Here is a 17,069-nt window from a genome sequence, read left to right on the forward strand (position 1 = left end):
ATTAAAAAAAAATGAAAACTGTCGTTCTTAGATACATTTTCGTTACGAATTCAATATCGAGATAAGTTTTTAACAAACAAATTAAGAGAAAAGTCTTACAAAAATTATTTTTAACGGTTTATGCATACATTATGCATGAAGTAATTTTTAATTAGATGTTTATTATTGTTTAATTGTTATATATTTTTAGATATTGATATAACCTTTAAAAAAAACTCTTATTGCGGTAAAAAGACGAAAATTTGAGGTGCGAACATTATTCTGTATTTTCAATAGCAATAATGGTTTTTCAAAAAAGATCATGCCAGAACTGTGGAGTTGGTTGTAGAAATGTTCGAACAGTATTCTGGACAGGACTGGATTACCCATTAGGCCAGACTAGGCCATGGCCTGGGGCCCCCAATGAATAGGGGCCCCCTCAGAATGGATTTTTTGAAAATAAATTTGAAAAAATTAAGAAAAACAATGATTTTTCTAATTATTTCAAAATGCCATGATTATTTTTTAGTTCTAATTTAATAAAATAACGTAAAATTTAATTTAGCATTATTTATTTTTGTTTTAAATATGCTTTCTTAAATGAAAAGATATATAAATAATTTAATATTTGAATGAATAAAAAATATACGGAAAAAAATTTTTATCTAAGGGCCCCAAAAATTTGAATGGCCTAGGGCCCCGCGTACGCTTAATCCGGCCCTGATTCTGGACTGTCAAATGAGCGCGTTTTATATTTTAAAGTTTCCACTAAATTCTAGGAAAGTATTAAGATTAAGTAATTGTTAATTTCAAATTATATATTTCTACTATTTCATGTAAGGTAGTAAAAGGCATTTTATTCAAAATAAAATTTTCTTAATAACACTACAGTTGAAAAAATATGTTTACACAAATTATTGAAATTGTGCAAAACCATTATAAGTACTTATCAATATCTCATAAGCACACTTGCACCGTCGTATTTATGAACGTCATGCAGAAAAAAAGGGGAATATTTATGAACTGGGAAACAATTACAAATGTTAAATTATTCGTATATTTTATTCATTAATTTAGTAAAGATAAAGTGCAATACAGTGACAAACAATGCAGTGACAAGTCATCTCTTTCGTTAAGAATTGTTTACAAGTAGGTACTTCATGAGATTCCGAAATTTTTACTAGATGGCAACACAATGCAGTAACTTGAAAACTGTGTCTTTTGTCACTTTATTTCCCCCAGATCTTCATGGCGATTTTGCCTTCCAATAAATCCCTCATGTATGGCATATCTTTTCAAGCCTACTCAATTTTAATGCATCGCAATTTAAAATCCATAGGTCCTATGATTATATTTAAGAGGATATTTAGAAATGTATTAAAATCAACTTTTCCATACTGCTTTTTTTTCATAAACTTTGCTGAGTTAATAACTCAAGACTCGAGCTTTAACAGCTAATTTGGCCCCACTCATCTCTTGTTGCTCTGAAATTCAAAAAATAACTTATTGAAAGTGTTAAGCATTTCTGACTTTTCGTCATATATCCAATTGAAGTGCTTATTTAATCATTCATGTGCAAGTCTCATAAAGTATATACACTGGTGTGCAAAATTTAAGCAACAAACAAGTGCGTTTTTTGTCATAACTCTACAAGAAATCATCCGATTGACATGAAATTTGAATATGATGTACATTATTTTGTACTTAAACGATGGGAAAAGAATAATGGCGCAGGAATGAATATAAAGCTTAAAGTAGGGTATGGAACAAAAAAAGACTTTATTTGACATATAGTGGCGTTACACATGATTGCCTGAAGAAGCGTAAGTACAACTGGCAGATGTTCCCTAGTATGGGATATGACCTCCCCTTACTGTAATTGCTGCTTGGCATCGTCTCTCCATGCTAAGCACCAGATTATNTCTTTCCAACAACCAACACTTTTTTGATACAAACTATTCAGCATCAAAGTCAATTTAAATATGACACTAACAGTGCGAGTGCCTTAAATTTGATGTGAATATTTACAAATGATTATTTAAAAAAGAAGATAACGATATGACAAGACGAAACGTAACACGAAATATGACAGTTTTGAATTATTCTACGCATTTCAGAATCAGGATGAATGTAAAGGGTTGTAATAGTAAACTATCACGACATCGCCAACGAATATCATGTTAAGCGCCAAAAATGTTTCGTTTTACTCGCCAAGCCGTGGACCGTTCGTATAGATGAAATATTTTACGCAAGGTAAATGATGTAAAATTGATAATATTTAAATATATTTTCGAAAATTAACAGGATAAACAATTGAAATTAATTTATTAAAAAATTGAAAACTGTCGTTCTTAGATACATTTTTGTAACAAATTAAGAATCGAGATAAGTTTCTAACAAATAAATTAAGCGAAAAATCTGAGAATAATTATTTTTAACGGTCTATGCATACATTATGCACGATTAATTAGATGTTTATTATTTTTTAATTGCTATATATTTTTAGATATTGATAGAACCTTTAAGAAAAGCTCTTATTACGATACATAAGTCGAAAATTTGAAGTACGAACATTACGTACAAACATTATTCTGTATTTTCAATAGCAATAATGATTTTTCAATAAAGTGCATGCCAGAACTGTGGAATTAGTAGTAGAAATGTTCGAAAAGTATTCTGGACTGTCAAATAAGGTCGACTGCGATTCATATTTTAAAATTTCCTCTAAATTCTAGGAAATTATTAATATTAAGTAATTGCTAATTTCAAATTATATATTTCTACTTTTTTATGTACAGTTAAAGTAAAAGGCATTTTATTTAAAATTACATTTTCTTGATAACATTACAGTTGAGAAAGTAAACTTTAAAAATATGTTTGTACAAATTATTGAAATTGTGCACAACCATTATAAGTACTTATCAATATCTCACAAGCACACTTGCACCGCCATATTTATGAACGACATACAGAAAAAAAGGTGAATATTTATGAACTGGGTAACAATTACAAATGTTAGATTGAATTCATTCGTATATTTTCTTAATTAATTTAGTAAATTAGCTAAGTACAGTGCAATACAATGTAATCATTTCAAGCCTACTCAATTTTAATGCATCACAATTTAAAATTCATATGTCCTATGATTATATTTAAGAAGATATTTAGGAATGTATTAAAATCAACTTTTCTATACTGCTTTTTTTTCATAAACTTTGCTGAGTTAATAACTCAAGACTCAAGCTTCAACAGCTAATTTGACCCCTCTCGTCTCTTGTTGCTCCGAAATTCAAAAAAACAACTTATTGAAAGGGTTAAGCATTTTTGATTTTTCGTAATTTTATCCAATTTAAGTCAATCATTCATGTGTTAGTCTTATTAAGTATATGTATCAAACCTTATACCTAGAATGATGGCAGAGGCCAGAGTGGCCATAAACCCATGTAGTTTAAATATAAGATGTACCCTTCTTTGGTATATGTAAGTTTCTTCAGTTTTCTTAAGAAAAACAATAGTATTTCAACGCAAGCTATAATTATTATTAACATAGACAACGAAACTCAATTATCCAAAAAACTAATGCATACGTATAATTGCAAAGAGAATGTTACATTCAATCAAATAGTTTCGTTAACCAAATCGAATAAAATACTATAGAATTTCTACGATCAAGTCTATAATGTGTTTTTATTAAATTAATAATGATTATATTCTGGAATTTTTGTGTCTAATTGATCTACATGCAAACAATCTGGAGCGGCAAAACTCTTAAGTCTTTCTAGGTATATAGCAATCTTCAGTCTTTCTAGTATTAAATTACACGCTCATTTCATTGTTAAAGATCCATACATAATAGATTTTATGCATTTATCATTTTTTTCTAGTTTTTGTTTAAACTCTAACATTTTTTTTGTAGTCTCACTTAAATATTCAGTGCAAAAATACTAACTATCCAGCCAGTATCCAACCATGCTACTTATGACATAAACGTAAACACACCGCCGTCTTTGATTTACTTCCTGATATTCATTACGAGAATTAGTCTGTTTACTCGGTCATGGCCACAATGACGAATGAAATTTACTATGTGTAAAATATTATCAAATATCACAACACAACCACTTCTTCCTAATCTGCATCAAATCAGTAGTAGGAAAAAAAATCGTACGACTTTGGGGGGTGTAAGTAAATAAATATCAGATTTAAAGTAATCAGTCGCTCTGTAACATTGTAATAGTTTGTCAGATGATGACGATTCAAGGCTGATTCTCACGAATTCAATATTGTTTCATCAAGATTAGATCATCTGATTGATAAGAAATGGAGGGGGTGATCAGATAGAATAAGGTATGGAGAAAGTTAAGCCACTTTAAGTGTTTTGTTGATAAGGCACACTTGAAAATAAAACAAGAGGTGCGTCAAAATCACTTTCAATTCTCAACAGTTTCGTTTTTTATCAGTGTTTTAATCCATTCATCAAGAGTGGTAACGATTAGATTAGATGCGATATTCGAATAACTTGATTTGACTGCGTATTTGCAACATTTCACTTTCACCTGTGCGAAAACATCCTTAAAAATGAAAACAAAATTTTCACTAAACTCAAGTTGGCGAACTCCAAAATATCTAATAAATTTTGTTTTATAGGATGACAAGCAGCAACTTGGACACATAACGCTATACTGTAATTTAAATGCTTACTGAAATACCATAACATTTCAACTAAACAAAAACATTATCTTCAGCTTGCCTGCAAATTTTCAAACTGACCATGTTTGGCCTTATAGGAACCAGACATTGTAACAAGCAACATTGTAACAGACATTGTAAAAAGCAACATTGTAACAGACATTGTAACAAGCAACATTATAACTGACATTGTAACAAGCAACATTGTAACAGACATTGTAACAAGCAACATTGCAACAAGCAACATTGCAACAAGCAACATTGTAACAGACATTGTAACAAGTGGAAGAATTAAAAAAATCCAATGGTTTCGACATATTCTAAGAATGGACTCGGAAAGAAATGTTCAAAGATTATTATACGGAAAACTAGGAGGGTCGAGATCTAGAGGAAGACTTAGAACTAGATGGAAGGAATAAATGGATGAGGGCCTGGAATAATTTAAAATTACTAACTGCAAGAAAAATGCGACCGATAGAAAAAAAAGTTCAAAATCTTTAAGAAATCCAGAGCTCTGAGAGGGCTAAAATGCCAGGGTGAGGATAACGATTGGCCTTTAAGTAATTCTGTAAGAATGTCACAAACTTATCTGCCATGGATCACAATTCGGCTACTATCTAACTTTCACGAGAACTCCGCCTAATTAAAATTCCAAGGTAGCCTGCTGTTATGGAAACAAGAATAAAATCATGTCTAATGGAGGAGAATTGAAGAAAGGACATGACTCTTCAAAGATATATCAAATATATATCCTCAAGTATATACTAAACCCCCGTATTCGAAGTGACTTATATTCCTTAGGACAGTAACCACCAGTCTTCCAGTCTGGTGTCTGAAAAAAGCCAGGCAGTGCCGATATTTTTTACCGTTCCTTGTCTACGAGATGGGCAAAACAAAAAATTCATTGGATTCAAGTCTGGGGAATAAGATGGCCATTCTTGAGTTATAAGATGATTAATAAAATATGCTTTGTTCTAGCTCTGTATGCTGGTGCAGAATCCTGCTAGAAAGTTAATTTCTAAAAACCTTTTTAAGTAAGGAAGCATGATATCATCCAAAAATTAGCTTTCGATGTGTTGCGATAAGAACATATCATTTTAAAATCTTAGTCTCTAAATAGAATTCAACTCACAAGATAATTTCAATAAAATCACATATTAGGTTAATCAAGCTTTAAATTGCATAAAATAATCTTACTTAAATTATAAAAAGAAATATCATAAAAATTTTGACAGCTGTGAAGTGTTTTTTAAATAAATAAATAAATAAAAATAAAAAATAGATCAAGACCTAACATTTGAAATTTGCAAATTAAAAATATTAGTGGATTTGCTTTCGTTTATATTGGTGTAGCAAGGTTTTGAAAATGTATTAAGGCCTGGAACAATAAAATCTTAAAAAATATTCATTTCAAATCCAGATCTTTGACACATTTCGAATAAAGAGGCTCTTTATTTAAAATTAAAAATTTCATTTCTCCAGCTGCTTCAACTACAAAATGTTAGATTTTTTTTCGAAATAGAATGTATTGAATTTTTTATATATTATTCTAAACTTTGACACTTCGCTATTAAATCACATTCTAATTTCTTAAACTTCTTATTTCATAGGCGAAGGGTAAATATATTTTGTAGAAATTGGCAATTATTCTCCACCTATTGATTAAAAATATTAGTAGTTATTATTATTCTGCTTGTTTATATTGCTATCCATTCGGCTTTTTAAACTGATTTCTCGTATCAATAGGAGGCTGTCCACCTTTTATTTTCACTTGATCTCTTAAACCAAATCCAAAATTTTAATGAAATAGGTTAAATAGTTCTAAAAATTATCGCGAAAATGCGATTTTTATACCTCAGAAACAATTAAACCAATTTCGTTAAAATTTTCGAAATATTAAACTCATAAAATTCAACATTTTTTCTTTGATCATTATATTTCATCTTAAATAATTATTATAAACAAGTTTTGGAAATAAGTACACAAGGATTTTGTGATTGTCGAAGTTTGTACACTATGAAAAACTATCCAATTAGCTCTCGACTAAAGTACTCTAAAAATATATCTATTCCACATAGCGAGAAATTTTGCAAGAGAATTAAAAAAATTAGAATTCGTTTTGAAATTTGTTTTGAACCATAAGGTGTTGAAAAATTAATGAAATAATGATGTAACAATAAAAATCAATGAAATAATGTTGTAACAATAAAAATTAATGAAATAATGATGTAACAATAAAAATTAATGAAATAAAAATTTAGTTTTAAAAATGTTTTATTACGAAACTAGGTTTTGTGGCTTAATTAAAAAGCAAAGAATAAAAATTCCTAGAATTAGGAAAAGAAATTAAAATTTTTAATGCTATTAAAAAATGAAAATATTTTAAAATTTTATGCATAAAACTCCAAGAAATACACTTATGAACTAAATAACCCGCTATTAGCGATTTGCCTCTAATGGAGGTCTTGATTTCATTGCGAAGACGAAGATTATATATATATATATATCTTTACCTTATACGCCTTAGCCTTATACTTGGAGTCTAATTGCTTAGAATAAAAACGAAAAAGCGGATCATAACGTATATATTTTTCAAGAAATCAAAATTTTGCCTTGAAAAACCCTCTTTATCCCTAAATTTACATTAAATAGTATCATATATGGTACTAAATTATTTTTCATTATTTTTCTACGTAAAATGAAACATTCGCCAACTTGGTTACCTCTACAACCGATGTATGTATGGCCATCTCGTTACCTTACACGATTGGCTGAAAAATATCGCATGATCTGTGACGTAGTAAATGACGTTTCACACAGCTGAGAATATGAAAAGGATCATGCGAGAGAAGGGTAAAACGTGTTTTTACGATGTTCCGCTTATATGCGGTCAATGTGGCGTCGTGGGCATTGTTGTCTTACACCTTAGTATCTTATCGGAATAACTTTCGCTTGTCATTTTATTGAGTGGTTGTTTTCAAGAAAAGTGTACTCCGAAATAATTGCAAATCACTAAAAAATTTATTTAAGAAAAAATCGATATCAAACATTGAAATATAGATAGACAATGAGATAATTGTCTATCAATAAAATAATAGTACTCATAAGGGTCATTGCTGGGGGGGGGGAGGTATGCAGATCCCCAATTTCCGAAACATTACAATTATTTTTAATGTAAATTATGAACTCCAAAAACGGTGTCTTTTATTTTAAAATACTTCGGATCATCCTCAGGGATGTTCCTGACCAGGGTCGGACTGACCGTGGATCTAAAATTGCAATCGCCCTCAGGGCCCCAGTTCCTATGGTGGGCCGTCCTCGAAGGTACACCCCTTGTAAATTTAAAAGAAAAAGAGCACTGAAAAATTTTACATTGTTTTAAAATATGTTTTATTGTAATTTATTCCACTTTTAACATTAATAAAATATTTTTTAGAATGAATAATAGTGAAGCCTTGATAATGCGCCCCAACTAGTGTGAAAAGAAAGGAAAAATACATCAATAGAAAACGATACTTTTAGGCAATATTTCTTCAGCATTTAAAAGACACATAATTAAATATTTTTTTTTATAAGTACTTATAAACTAAATAAACTTGTTTCCTACTACGTGCTTTATAGATAAGGGCACAATGGACAAGTAAAACTTTAATTCGTTAAAATAAATCAGTCTTTTTTCGCGCATATACTAGGTCAATTAAAAATTGAACTTGAATTATTTAAAAATTAACCGCAAAATATTTTCTCATTAAATAATTTATTAGAAATTATGCAAATCAAGTTATTGAACAGCGAAACCAATAACTGCTTATTAACACTACTAAAAAATCAGAAAATTTCATTCTTTTTAAAGCCCCTCTGGGCCCCACTCACTCAGTACTTCCCTGTTCCTGGCCGTCGCCAATAGCCCATAGTGTAACATTAGACTGACAGAATAAAATACTTCATTACACATTATTATCATTAAAAGACCATTTAATGTTTATTTAACTATTACAGCCATTTCAATGAAATGGAATTTAAAAATTATTCGTAGTCATAAGGATGGTTAGTAGTTATTTAATGGGATTTATGATTCAAAACATAAAATCTGTAAACTACATTAATTTTTTTAACCCGATGTCACAATTTTTCGTTCAGTCAGAAGTTTCTTACAAAGCAGTATTTTATTTCTGTTTCACAGAGTTCCAATTATACTCCCAACCTAAACATACTTTAATTTCGAATTTAATTTAAACCCTTTATTTTTGGTGATAATTTGATGGTGATAATTTGATTGATTAGTAAATAAATGTTCACATAATTTTTCATAAGTTATTGGAAAAAGTTCCATTTTCGTAAGCAACTTTTATTACCTCTGAAAATCGCCTTTACTCCTTTATGATGCGCCTTAAATTTTTAGTTTTTGTTCTGACAAAAACAGTATTATTTTCTCCTCTTTTAACAACAGTATTTTTAAGTTTTATTTCTTTTTGTTAAAAATCAATTAATTAAATTATTAAAATAATTATTTAAACATTCTTATTTAAATAATTAATTATTTTTTCAAATTAATGATTTAATTCAGATGTTTATACTTCAAACTATTGAGCCTTAATTATTATAATAAACTAACAATTATTAGTGCTTAACTTTCAATCCCGACGGGTTAAAATTGTTATCAGACTCTTGCTTAATTCTATTTTTACATCGACTTATTTACAATTTTGTACTTCAAAAAAGTTCTTGCATATTCGAACAGGTTTATATTAAAATCTGCATTTATACATATTTTTCTTTCTTTCTTTCTTTTTTTTTTAAACAAATTTAATGGGAAACATAAATTTTTATTTAATACACTTTATGAAATATTAATTTGTCATTATAAACTAATGAATGTAATCGACTGACATATTTTAATGCAGAAAACCTATTTTACATTTACTTACTTAGATACGAAGTAGATAAAAAAATTCATTTAGGCTGTCACAAGAATCACCATTTAACACCATTTTTATTTCGAAGAACTCACAATTTTCTATTAATACACACAAATACAAACAGCTCAAAGAGTTATAGTTCATACAATTCTATTTATATCTAGAAAAAAAATTATAATTATTTTATTTATTTTGATAATAAACACAAAGGGAAACATGAATTTTTCATCTAATACACTAAATCAAATTGTAATTTGGCATGCATTAACTAATGAATGTGATTAACTAATTTATTTCAACCCAGTGAACCTGTTTTGCATTTACTTATTAGGTACGAAACATTAATTCACATTTCATTTCGAAGTACGAAATATACTAAGAGTACTACATATTTTGTAAATTGCTGGGTTGGGTTGGCACTGTTATGACCTGAATTGTTCCAATGTTCCAAACCGGTTTCAGTGTTCCATACCGATGCCTGATGACATTTGGTTTTATTTTATGGCATTTTTTTTCTTCTTTAATCTCATCACCGATGGCAATAAATCAACCTTGTTGAGAGCCTGCGGTAACTTATTTTAATTATGATTCAAGATCAATAATAAGTGAAAAGGTTGGGAAGTACATATAAATGATGATCTTATGGCTTAAGCATAAGGGATTAATGGTTTTTTATGGTTTTTTATGCAGATTTTATTTTAATTTATTTATTTTATTTTTACTTAAGGAAGTACAACTTTTAATCATATGTAATATTATGTTGCATTGTTTTAGTGCCAAAAATATTCTTGAAACTATATTTTTAGTGCCTAGTGACCCTTTTAAGAAATGGTCAAAAAATCTTCAAAAACTACATCAAAATTCATAGGATTTTTTTTTTCTTTAAATTTTAACTTACTTAAAAAAATTACTTCTTTAAATATGATTCAAGATCAAGGCTACTTAAAAGGTTAGGGAGCATATATGGTAATATTACTGCTAAATTGTGTAGGGTTGTTATTGCTTTCTGCCGATTTCAACTAGTTTTCGTTTTTAGGTTAAAAGGTAGGCATTTTAATATCAAGAATACTCTACATACTGTAATAATTAATATTTAACGTTTTTTTTTAACGGTTCTGAAAATGCATTATTAGTTTAATTTCATAGAAATTTTCTTAACTTTCAAGAATAAGTAACTTTTTAAATTTTTTTAAATTAAATTATGATTATAAATAATCATGATTTAACAAACTAGAAATTTAATTATAACTCATTAAATTTTATTTAAAAATCAAGAGAAGGTTTAAAGAATATTCGAGAGCAATTGTTTTTTACAGGCTTCTACAAAATTTTACTTTTAAATATACAAAAACAGCACTATTTAACACAGTATTAATTAACTAATATTCGAATTGTATTAATTTGTAGCACAGTATTAATTAATAAATTGTTCAAACTTGTCGTTTGAACTAATTCCCAGAGAACTAGAAATGGNGTCTCCAAACACGTCTTCGATGATCGTCAGGACACATTTGGAAGCGGGATTCGTCGCTAAAGACTATACGTCCCCAGTCGGCATCATTCCAGCCATATTTGTTCAAAACATTCATGCATACGAAATTTCAAAGCAATCGGATGATTGCTTCTTGGTGCTTCGATTTTTTTGTTTAGAGTGTATTAAAATTTCTTTAATTACTTAAACTAATTTTTTTAATCATTTTTAATCTAATTTTTTAATTAAATCAAACCAATTATTTAATTTTTATTACAATTTATGAAAAAAAGCGAATATGAAGTATTTTATTCTTTTCTTTACAATCAATGTAACGACTAACTTCTTATTTCAATACTAATTAAGACTCATTAATTTACTGTCGCGACAAAATTGAAAACAAAAATCTATTTACAACTTTTTATTCTTTATTTCTTACCACAAAAACGTTTCAGTTGCATGGTTATACTGATTCCAACAATCTTTTTGGCGATTTGCTTTCCCTAAATTATTTTCAAATTTAATATTGACTATATATGAGGGAAGGTTAGTTTTATTTTTGGCTGTGTTATCTTCCGATAATTAGCCAACCATGGATCTCTTCCCATGCTCCTAACTGTCCTTTGGGAACAATTCATTTACTTTCCAGTTGGAATTATTGGCGTGATATTAGGGGACCTTTGGCCTCTCAGTCCCATGTTACGAGAATGATTTTTTTTTTTTTTATCCCTTTAAGGGATTTATTTTCTTTATGTTTATATTTTTTAATCTGGTCTGGTTTTAAATGTATGTCACACGGTCAAAATAAATATGTTTAATGCTACAATACTAAAATTGAGCTGATCACAGCCTCCTCAGTCCCTGAAACGCTTAGAATGTACTTTTACACAACTTGGTGTAAAGTAGTTGCCGCTATTTTTGTTATTCAATAAACAATAACATTTATAGTTACAGTATAGTAAGATATGATACACTTCCTTTTGTAAATGCAACATAATTAAAGAGCATCCAATGCTCTATCAAAAGGAGTTATAAAAAAAGTAATTTATTTTCATTGAACTGCCGACTGAATTTTGAGTTTACGACTGCCAATGTTCATCTCCGTAGCATTTTGTTAGCTTTTTTGGTGATTTCAAGCAATTTATGTGTAAACGTTTTTAATATTTTATAAACATTAAATAAATTAAAAACATTAAGAGTCGTCAGATTACGAATTAATAAGAATTTGATAATAAGAAATACAATGGCGCCATCTCTTGCCAGTTATTCTCACACAACGGGGGAACGGAATCTTGTGAAAGTTGAGAGGAGTAAGCAAGTATTATTGTTAGATTTGAAAATTATTTTTAAAACCATCATTGAAAAGCCGACTCAATTTTGGGTACTTCTGTATTATCTTTCTATATGTTTCGATTTACTTTCTTTCGATACCTTGACTTCTGAAATAAGCATAAAACATTTGAGAAGTCGAAAAAGTTAGTAACTATGCTCTTAGATGGCAGCACTAAAGCTTAAGTTCTTTACTTTCTCTTTTACATCATTTATTAGTTAAATCTGCTCCCGTTGAAGATGATTTAATTTTGGACAAATTTTTACAAAAAGGAAAAAAAAAAAAATACAAAATTTCTTTTATTCAAGTATAAATTGATAAATAATGCACAATGGATAAGTGATGGTTAAAAAAAAATGACAAGATGATCGATTCATTAGATGAACTAGTTAAGTTAAATTAAAAGCTATAACATGGCAACTAATATTGAAATAAATGCCAAGTTCTATATAGTAGTTGTGAATTAAGTTAAGTAAGCGTGCAATATTTTGACGTTGATGACAACGTTTTATTTTTAAAAAAAAGTTATTCTTTTCTGCTTTATTTTTTCTCTGATTATTAACTCATTAATCACTCGGTTTTTTTTCACACTGTCCTAAAAATACATCATGAGCTCACACGTACTATTTTTATCCGACCTAAATTATTTTTAATCTTTTTTATTAAAATATTATCAACGATTTCACTGCTTTTTTTACTTCTCTTTGACTGGTTTTTACTTTGCTGTTGTTATCACAATTATTTCAAATCAAAAGCATATTCTCGAACAAAAAAAATTTTTTTTTCTCACTCTCCAATTTGAGAAACAAAATTATGGATATACTTCTCTACTAATACAGTTTTTTCATGTTTCTCAAAAAATACTAAAAGAATCATTTCAATTTCAGACCTGTTTAGATCAAGCGATTCCTCATACTTATAAATGAAGTTTAAAGTTTGAATGACCAACACTAAATTACAAACGGAAAATAATGTTTTTGAACACCCTATGCCAAAAAATGTAGCAATCGATTTGTAACTTGTGACAGTTATTTTGGTTATCATATGCTTATTCTCGATGAAAAAAATTGTAAGCAATAATTGCACAAAATGTCGTAATCCTAGCTTAAATATTTATGGAGGTATGGACGTTTTAATAAAAGACAAATTTCTTGTCCTTTTTTTTTTTTTTTTTTTTTTTTTTTAATTTTAANAAAAATAATACAAAATTTTTGGTGCAATTTAAAATTAATTACAAAATTACTGCTTTAAATTTTGAGAAGAATAAGTCGTTTAAAACCGAGGAAGATATGAATAATTAAAATAGTTCTTTTATACTGCGCATGCGTGGAAAAAAATTCTTCCTAATTTTACTGTGAATCGTATTTGGTAACTAATGAAAAAAAGTCCAATTTGAATATCTTAAAAATTTAAAAAGTTTCAAGCAAATTTTCTAAGTAGTTTTTGTACTGGTTAAAAGAAAGCTCAAAATGATAAGGAGATTTCTACAAATATTGTCATACGACAAAATTTAATAACAAATTAATAATACTTTACAATAAACATTCATACACGAAAATGTGATTCAAGAAGGTTGGAAAACAGGCGAAAGAAACGATACTTTTTGGGGATGATCCCAAATAATGCTGTTATCTTTTTTTAGTCAATCTTGTTCAATAGTGCGAAATAAATATGTGGGAAACCGCTTATTTTGAGTTTTCTCTTAAAAAATATGAGAACTACTAGTAAAATTGCTTGAAACTCTTAAAATTTTTTTGAAGTTATACTTCTTATGCGACTTCCAACAAGGTTGCGTTAAACGTTTAACGCTACATTTTTATTGGGCTGGAAATCACGTGGTAGGATCCAGTTTTCCCTCATTCATTTCCATATTGTTTTGGTTCTCACTAACATAAAAAAAATATTTTTTATTAAAGTATTGTTTTTCTATAAATATTTTTTTAGTTTGTTTTGATACACATATAATTTAATAGGGTAGTATTTTTTATTTTCAAATTTAGTGGATAACAATTGTAAAAAATGAGTGAAAACAATCCCACGGACAATGCGACGGATTTAAGGTTATGTCAAGGTACGTCTCTTGTGAATATCAATTGATTGTTAGGTTTTCTCTTTTGAAATTACATTATGACGCATTCACATACATTATTAATACAAATACATTTTCCAGGGCGAGACGATGAGGCAACCACAAGCACTTCCACTGGTTCAAGAGGTCCACGAGGGAAAAATGCACAATATTACCGTGATTACAGAGCACGGAAGCGAGCGGAGCAGGAAAAAGAGTCGTTGAGTAGGACTAGTAATCCTTCTACGACTGCTGATTCTTCTACAATTAACGTCGCAGGTTGCGAAGTTTAACTTCTTCCGCGCGGAGGGACACCACGCACTATTTATTTATTTTTAAATTTTTTAAGTCGAAATTTTTCTATAAGTTGCCAAATACGATTCTCTAAATATTTCCAAACAGTTACACTAATTGAGATTAGAGAAAGGGGACAGTGCAGAATACGTATATTTCTTCTTGAGTCTCGTGCTATACCCGAAAACTATACCGAACCGTGAAAGGATCACAAGGGTTCCGAGAGATAGAACATTTTTAATCAGTGACGATTTTCAAAACCTGTCATTAAATTTATATTCAATAAATTATCTATTATTTATTTAATATTTCAGTTATTCTTATGCCTGTGAAGAAAGAAAAGTTAAATTAAAAATGTACTTTCTCATAGTAATATATTGAGTATAGTTAAGTGCGGCGAGCTCTCTGCTTATCGCTTATAGCTGTGCGTTTCGTAATAAATATATTACCTGCATCAAATAAAAATAACAATGAATAAGTATGTTTCTCTTTTAACAATTCTCGACATTTATTTTCGCCATTTTGTTTTTATTCCAACTAAAAATATATTTCAGTTCATTAAGTTTCAGTTTATGCTCATACGGTCATACGTAAATTATGAACTAGATAAGATGCAGCACCAGACCTGTAAATTGAGCGTTCTGACATAAAACCCGATGTTCAAACTAGTATTGATAAAATATGATGAAAAAATTTCATACTTCGTAGCCATTCATTAAATATTTTAAAAATAATTAACACGATTTCAATCATTTTATTTTATATTTTATAACCGTCGTTGAACAGCCGACACAATTATTTTGGGTTTACGACAACCAATATTCAACCCCGTAGCCATGTAATTTTGAACCCAATCCAGAAGACAATGGAACTGCTGAATCAAGCATTGAGAGAAATTTGCCTTCGTGGAGGACTTTTATGATGGAACTAACTCGCACTTGCGTTACATGGACGGGAAAACCACGAAAACCTCCCACGGTTAGCCCGACGGCAAGGTGACTCTAACCCATCATCCGTCTACCATTGAGGATATCTTTACGTCAACACTGTGGTCGGTGCAAGCCGGATGCGGAATTCGTATCGACAAGCCACCGCTGGGATTCGAACCTCATTGGAAAGTGAACGCTCTATCCCCTGAGCCATCACGGCTCAAATTTCTATCATTATAAATATTTTAAGAAATTAATAGTGTTTTGATTAATATATTCACAATTGCTAATGGAATTTATTAAGTCTCGGGGTTCTGCCAAAAAAAGATCAATCATTTAGGGTTCCATAGACGAAGAAAATTGGGAACCACTGAGTTCGACTGTACCTGATGGGGGTTATGTAACACATAACTCTCTACCCCCTTAAAATCAGTAGTTTTCTGTCATACAAATTTTTCATGACAAATTCTGTTTAAAATTTAAAGTATAGGAAATTGAAAAAAATTAAAGTTTAGACAAACCCAGAGTAAAACAAAGTCTCAAAAGCATTTTTTTCTTCTTCAAAATATCAAAATGCAAATAAATTAAGGCAAGATTACTTCTCTATCCCGTAATCCTGCCTTAATTTGTTTGCTTTTGATAGATCTATAAAAAATCGTCATTTGAAACATAATGATTTACTGCGAGTTTGCCTAAACTTACTTTTTGCCTTATGACTCTTTCTGTAAAATTTAAATTATTCATATAGGTGAAACTAAATTCTCCATAAAGCGTTTCTCCTGTGGCATAGCGCCCTCTCTTGTACACCTTTCATTTCAACTCGTATAAAGAATCAGAGCACTTTCTTTGACATTACAAAAAAAAAAAGTACAAAAGAGAAACAAGATTACAGTACTAAGAATGGATGAAAAATCAGAGAAAATTTCTCTGAGTTTTGCTGCTTATCAGTAATATTTGAACATGCCGCTTTTACTATTAGACAAAATTTGTCATTGTTAACTATATTTATGTTCCATAGTCGTTATTCTGGGTGTATCACGTCATGTCACTTCTAGCCTTTCTTATGAACAAGATGGATGACCATTAATTAGTAACTACACTGGTTATCATAAATTAAGGAAAAATCACAAAAATAGCGATAACTCTTTCAAAAGTAAGCCAAACCGTGCAAAATTTGCATATGTTGTCCACTAAGAGTAGCTGAGTAAAATTGCAATATGCAAATTAGTGGCGCTGCACTCGGCTTACGTCATCTGCCTGGAGCATAAAAGTCCAAGTTTGAGAGAAAGCACACAAATTTTACTGTGATTGCGACATTGAAAATCTGAGATAGCCAATTCGTAATAATGACCTCTAGGCATCATTTGCCTGAAGAACTACGATGGAGAGC

The sequence above is a fragment of the Parasteatoda tepidariorum genome, chromosome 3 (assembly GCF_043381705.1).
Source record: "Parasteatoda tepidariorum isolate YZ-2023 chromosome 3, CAS_Ptep_4.0, whole genome shotgun sequence".
Taxonomy (NCBI): domain Eukaryota; kingdom Metazoa; phylum Arthropoda; class Arachnida; order Araneae; family Theridiidae; genus Parasteatoda; species Parasteatoda tepidariorum.